The sequence below is a fragment of the Alosa alosa genome, chromosome 1, assembly GCF_017589495.1.
Source record: "Alosa alosa isolate M-15738 ecotype Scorff River chromosome 1, AALO_Geno_1.1, whole genome shotgun sequence".
In the NCBI taxonomy this organism is placed as follows: Eukaryota; Metazoa; Chordata; class Actinopteri; order Clupeiformes; family Clupeidae; genus Alosa; species Alosa alosa.
The window spans coordinates 23,260,745-23,267,167 of record NC_063189.1 but is presented as its reverse complement, the minus strand read 5'-3'; the positions used below and the strand labels follow the sequence as shown (position 1 = coordinate 23,267,167).

The 6,423-nt window shown below is 38.5% G+C and overlaps 1 protein-coding gene across 1 annotated transcript in view; it reads right to left on the bottom strand.

Moving 5' to 3' along the window:
• Positions 1 to 5,136: 5,136 nt before the first annotated feature.
• bpnt2 (3'(2'), 5'-bisphosphate nucleotidase 2) overlaps positions 5,137 to 6,423 on the bottom strand; it is a 13,571-nt gene continuing 12,284 nt past the window's right edge. Inside the window, exon 5 of the mRNA XM_048259332.1 lies at positions 5,137 to 6,423. This exon is cut by the window's right edge and continues 368 nt beyond it. The gene's annotated coding sequence lies outside the window, so the exon portion shown is untranslated.

Here is a 6,423-nt window from a genome sequence, read left to right as displayed (position 1 = left end):
TCCATGCCTCCTTGAAACTTGTGTGGCATGGACTCAAACCCATTAAGAGCTGCAGGGGAGGGAGCAGGAGGAGAGGATGCTTCAGGAGGGCATCAAGATCTCTGACACCTCCCTCTGGGCCAAACATGAGTCACTCTCTTTCTGGCAGAACTTTTTTTTTTTGCCTACTTTCAGAAACTTAAAATCCAGAGTGATTTAGTGAAACTGAACTGAGAAAGTATGAACTCATAGTGAATGCTTAGCATGTAATCTAACAAATTGTTATACAACTGAGTTTTAATCACCATGGACATCATGATTAAACAAATTAATGGACAAATAATACACATGGGAATGTTACATTACTTGTCAACATTGCGACCAAACCTGTCTAGGCATTATCAGGGTGCACCACCATTTGTCTTAGTGAACACAACACCCCAAGAGGGTTCAACAGTGATGTCTGATATCCCAGGCCCACACATACACCTCAAGATACACCATGAGCATAACTACATAATAACCTGAATGGCAATCCAAATATGTGTATAAAAGGTGTCAAGAGCCTGATTTCTTTGTTTTCTGTCATATTATTACATAAGTACCGGTAAGCATCAATATATTACAAGAAGGCTACACTTATTAAGTCTTTCAACATCTGCTTCTTGTTTATATGAGGCCTTTCATCTAAAATTAACCTTCATCAGGTAAGCAGATAGCGAATCCAGGCTTAATTAAATTCTGCTCTCCTATAATGACTCCTGTAATGTGGTCACAGCTTTATTAGGAGTGTATCCTAAGAAAAACACATGGATGGAAACCAATCACAGGGAAGGTGACAGAAGTGACAGTTTAATTTGCCACGTTACTCATTTCAGGATAATTGGTGGTACAGGTGATACAACCATCTCCATTTTTTATTGGCCCCTGAATGAACACAGTAATTACCTTTGAACAGTGTCACTGTTTGTATTTCAAAGGAATTGCTCACAATAAAAGCACATTGTCTTTAGAATGGCTTATTGAATCTTTGCTTTTCCATCCAGGGAGAGAAATCTGTCCTTGTTGAAAAGCCCAAACAAGCTATGATACTTCCAAATCTGCTCTTTCATAGCAAAGCCAACATACATTTGGGTACTGTCTAATTTCCTTTACCTCTCATTTAATTTGAAGTTTCCTTAACAGTGTTTCAGCATTATTATTTCCTTAATTTGTATTTCATTTTCCATTTTCCATTTCCAATGTAATTTCTGTCAACCACACCAGGTAATTATTTTGTTCTCTCACTATGTCACAGATATGTACATTTTGGCAACACAAGGTTCCAAGTTCTGTCACTATAAAGGACGATCACATTTACCACAGAAACAATAGGAAAACACAAAATCTGCTGTAAAGTCACATTCAGATCATGACCCTGCTAAAAAATACAACCTGACCAGCTTAAGGTGGTTTGCTAGTTGACCAGCTTGTTTGACCACCCTATGATGGTTGACCAGCTGGACCAGCTGGACTGTACTAGGCTTAAACTAGGTTTACCTAGTTTACGATGGTAATTCAGCTTGTTTTGCTTGTCGTACCACTTCAACCTGGTCAGTTTGTGTTGCTGGTCTTACATTGCTGGATTAACTGGCCATGCCAGCTTATGTTGGTCATTCTAGAAAACCAGCATGACCATTTTACACCAACAATGTCAAGATTGGCAGGCTGGTCACCAGCAGGCTAAAACCAGCTAAAACCAGCTACCAGCATAAGCTGGTTTCTAGCTGTTTTTTCAGCAGGGGAGACTGACAATCACAGGCTTTCTTTCATGCAGAAACATCTATTGCATAAAATAGGCTTATAAAACTAGCGGAAACAAGTACTCTCTTTTGAGAAGAATCAAAACATTCACTGATAGAGTCTATGTGGAGCTTGTAGTACCCCAAATCACTACAGAATTTGTAGTGAAGTTTCTCATAAAACATCTCTCAAGCCATGTCATACCCCTACAGAGGCCGGCATGGTAGAAATACCTCTACATTGGTGTGGCAAATTGTGGTCCGGTAGACTACACTTATACAGTCACATATACAGTACCTCCTCCTGCCGGATTGAATTCAGCCTATCAATTAATAATCAATATTGGTATTGCAAGTGAGTATTTTATTTATAAGGGACATTTCCAGACACTTCTCAAAGCACTTTCCAGAGACATCCATGGGAAACAGCATGGAGTTCTTGAACATATTAGCTTTGGACAAAAGCGTCTGCCAAATCCCATAACCATAACCATGCCAACCAGATCGCCTTAGATAGATAGATAGATAGATAGATAGATAGATAGATAGATACTTTATTGATCCCCAGGGGAAATTCAAGGTCTCAGCAGCATAGATAGATAGATAGATAGATAGATAGATAGATAGATAGATCCACATAGTGGTGATTAATTATTGATCCCCTGTGAGGGGAAATTCAAGGTCTCAGCAGCATACAGACAACACAAACACATTCTTTAACAGCAGAAAGAGTAATTAAAGTATATAATATAAAAACACAACTAAGCAATAAGGACAGTAGAAGATAAAGAATATGCTAAATATACTAAAATACAAATTATACTAAACTAACACTTAATCTAAATCAATTCTCAATGGTGCCCTCGGTAGAATGTGGTCAAAAACAGTATCCACATAGTGGTGATTAATCAATCAGATGGTCAGTGGCAGGTGTTGGGTTGCAATCACTGAGGCAGGGACTTAGCCTGTGATTCTCTGTGCATAGTAAGGTGCAGTCATCGCCAGCAGGGTGAAGAAGGTAAGGTGCTCAGTGTGATGTGTGAATGAGTGTCAGTCCAACAGTGCAACAATGCAGAAATAAAGTCTATAAAAGTAAAGTCTATATATCTATATATTTAACTATTTTAGTGCAAAAAGGTAAAGTAAATAAGTGTGGCCACAGTTAACATAGGCTGTGGCATAGAGGGAGGGTTATGCATATGTGCTAATATAGCACGCAAAACAGTGAGGCAGAAAGACAGTGGTAAAAGTGGCTAGTGGACAGACAGTATCCAAACATGGAGGGGTGAAGAGGCAGACAGACTATGCAGAGAAGTCTATCTCGTCTTCCCTTAAGTGAAGCATTGAACAGTTCAATGGCCCTGGGGACAAATGACTTCCTCAGTCTGTCTGTTGTGCAAGGCAGTGAGCGAAGTCTCCAGCTGATCAAGCTCTTCTTGCTTAACAATAGTGCTGTGGAGTGGGTGACACTCATTGTCCAAGAGGTTGATCAGTTTGTTCAGGGTCCTTTTGTCAGATAGTGAAGTGATGAACTCCAGTTCAGCTCCCACTACAGAGCCAGCTTTCCTTACCAGCATGTCATTTCGCCCCGCATCCTTCTTCCTTGTGCTTCCTCCCCAGCATACTACTGCATAGAAGAGGACGCTGGCAACAGACTGGTAGAACATCCTGAGGAGCTTGCTGCACACATTGAAGGACCGCAGCCTCCTCAGGAAGTACAGCCTGCTCTGCCCTTTCTTGTAGAGTGCATCAGTGTTGGCTGACCAGTCAAGTTTATTGTCCAGGTGGAGACCCAGATACTTGTAGGTGCTAACCACCTCCACATTGACCCCATCAATGTGGACTGGTAGCAGAGTGGGCTTAGACCTGCGTAAATCCACCACCATCTCCTTGGTCTTTGAAGTGTTGAGTTGAAGATGGCCTTATTGGCCCTCTGTAGAGCTCTGGAAGCACAGATCACCCTGAAGTCCATCTCCAATCAGTTCTATGCATAATACAAAAACACATCACTGAAATTAATAAAATATAAGTCTGATAGATTTGTTTGTGTATGAAATGTTTTTTTGGGGTGTACACAAAATATAGAACCATTTTGATCACCAGACTGCAGTTGAAAGTTTAGCTAAGATAATTTTTAACCTCTGTGAGGGGTGTAAAGTATTGGTGTACTATGCGATATCTACCTGTAGAATTATTCTAGAGTACAATGTTCAGTTGCATTTCTGGTTAAATCAGGTCAGCTGACAATAAACAAAAAATTCCCCAAAGATGACCTTACAGTTATTACAGTATATATTGCAAGTGTTTGCATTAGTGTACACAAAATGACTCATATTATGGAATATCATTTTTTAGACATCAACACATTTCTAAAAATGAACTGAGAGGACATAGACAGGAAAAGTTAATCAGTTCACCTCATGTTTCATATGCATACTTCATATGATATTTTCTCCACCAGCATCTCATCACATGAATTCTTATTCAAGCAGTCACAATGGACACTGTTGAGTCAAATAATGAAAGCTCTCAACATAAGATTGGCTCTTACGGGTTGAGATTTTCATCAGGGCTCATTAATGGAATGTATCTGGAACGATGTAAGAGGTGAATAAAATGTGTGTGAAATCAGTGGTGCCTATCCAAACTGCTTTACAATTCATCTAAGAAAGATATTGGAGGTACGTAGAACGATTAGACATACGAAAGGAAAGCGAACAAAAACGGTACTTCTGTCAATCATCTTCTACAGCCTCTGCAGAAGGCTATTTAAGCAATATGTTCACCTTCAACCTCCTCCTCATCCTTTTTCAACAGTCTGTGCAGTGACAGTAACAGAATGGCGGTAGAGAAAGCAGCACTATTTATATGGGTTGATTCCTCAATGGCTTTCTATGTGGATGCTCAGTTTCACCATGATAAGCCTACAAACTATGACTTTCTTTCTGGCATACAGTGTTTGTTTTAGGACTACAGGCATCTGCGAGCCCATATCTGGCTGGGACATCGTTCCACCCACAGTCCTTCACACTCTACTACAATATAATTCACCTTCCACATCACAAAAAGGTCAAAGAGAATGAATGATATTAAACCATTAAAAAGGCAATTGAGAACGATCATAATAACCATATTTGTTGTGCTCATTTTCGTTTAACACAAATCAGGCTATACTCCTGTCAACATGCCAGAAATGTTCAGGGCATGACAAGGCTTCATAAAATACATGTGCAAAAATAGCTAAACAAATCTTAAATTTGATGTACACCTTTAACTGACAATTAAAGACATGCATGATGTTAGTTTACTAAAATAATTGGTTGGTGGCATTCTGTGATTTTCAACACGGTTGTATCTTCAAAGAGTTCATGCACTATTTAAATATTTTTTTTTAATCAAAAACTGAAAACACTACATCCTCGGATTTGTCATTCATATTTCATGCACACAACACACAGAAGACATACATATGGCTATATATTCACAGCTTCAATGCAGACATACAGATGTTCAAAAATGCTCCAAAAAAAAAGCTTGACATTATTAAATCATAATCATCACAGTGAGTTTATGTGTTCAAAGGTGCCGTGACATCAGATTGACCTATTATGTATACGGTTATACGTTACATCAACAGAATGATCAAATAACAGACTTTAATTGTATTGTTGTAAGAATGGATCAAATATATTAAACATATTATATTATAATTGCATGAAATAATTTACAAATACTGAAACTCCTGAAAGCTGCTGAAGCCACTATTGAAACAGCAAGAGAAGCACTGTACCTGCTAGGCTAATGAGAAAAGTGTATCTAAAGCGTCGTCAATAGTTTTGATGTGCACAGGTATCCTTCAATTTGTGTTTACTTGGCAGACATATTCTTCACTTGAGTGCTACATCTAAAAAGCATACATACAGCATAAGTCATCCAGTCGCAGATGGGTAGGGAGAGAAATTACAGACAGCTTGAAAAAACAAGGGTCTAACGCAGTAGTTAGGCACCATCCACCAATAGACATAAGCATTCTGTAACTGCACATTTTATCATGAAAGTAAACACCCTACACATTTTAAAGGAAGTAGCCTTATTAATGTCTCTCACCCAATCATGTTCATATTAGGTACAAATACCCACAAGTTAAACCCTCTGAAGATATGGATGTGAAGTCTGAGTTAAGAGTATTGCCAAATGAATCAAATCATTTTTTTTTTTCTATTCAGAGCTGTAACATAAAACACTACCTCCAGGATATAGCTAATAATCTACAGCAAACATTGGCAGAGTATAGATGTCCAGATAATTGTATGTCATGTTTTAAGACCCAAATGCAACAGGGTCAAATATTATCAAATGCTAGCGACTAGCCTACTCTGAGCATGCCTGGTTATTTGTTTTCTTCAGTTATTCAAAGTCTGAAACAAACACTTCTCAGAGTTCTCAAGATTCTACAACCAATTCAATATGTGTATATAAGTACCAGTCTAATGCAGTTGAACCCCTTTCCATCTTTGTATGCCAAAGGCACTCACAAACAAAGCAAACATCCAGACAAACAAAGACAAAAACATTAATAATTTTCTTTCACCCTTGCAGTTCACAGAATCAATATAGAACATGTAGATCATGTAGGGGTAGTCTCTATGTTACATTATCATTA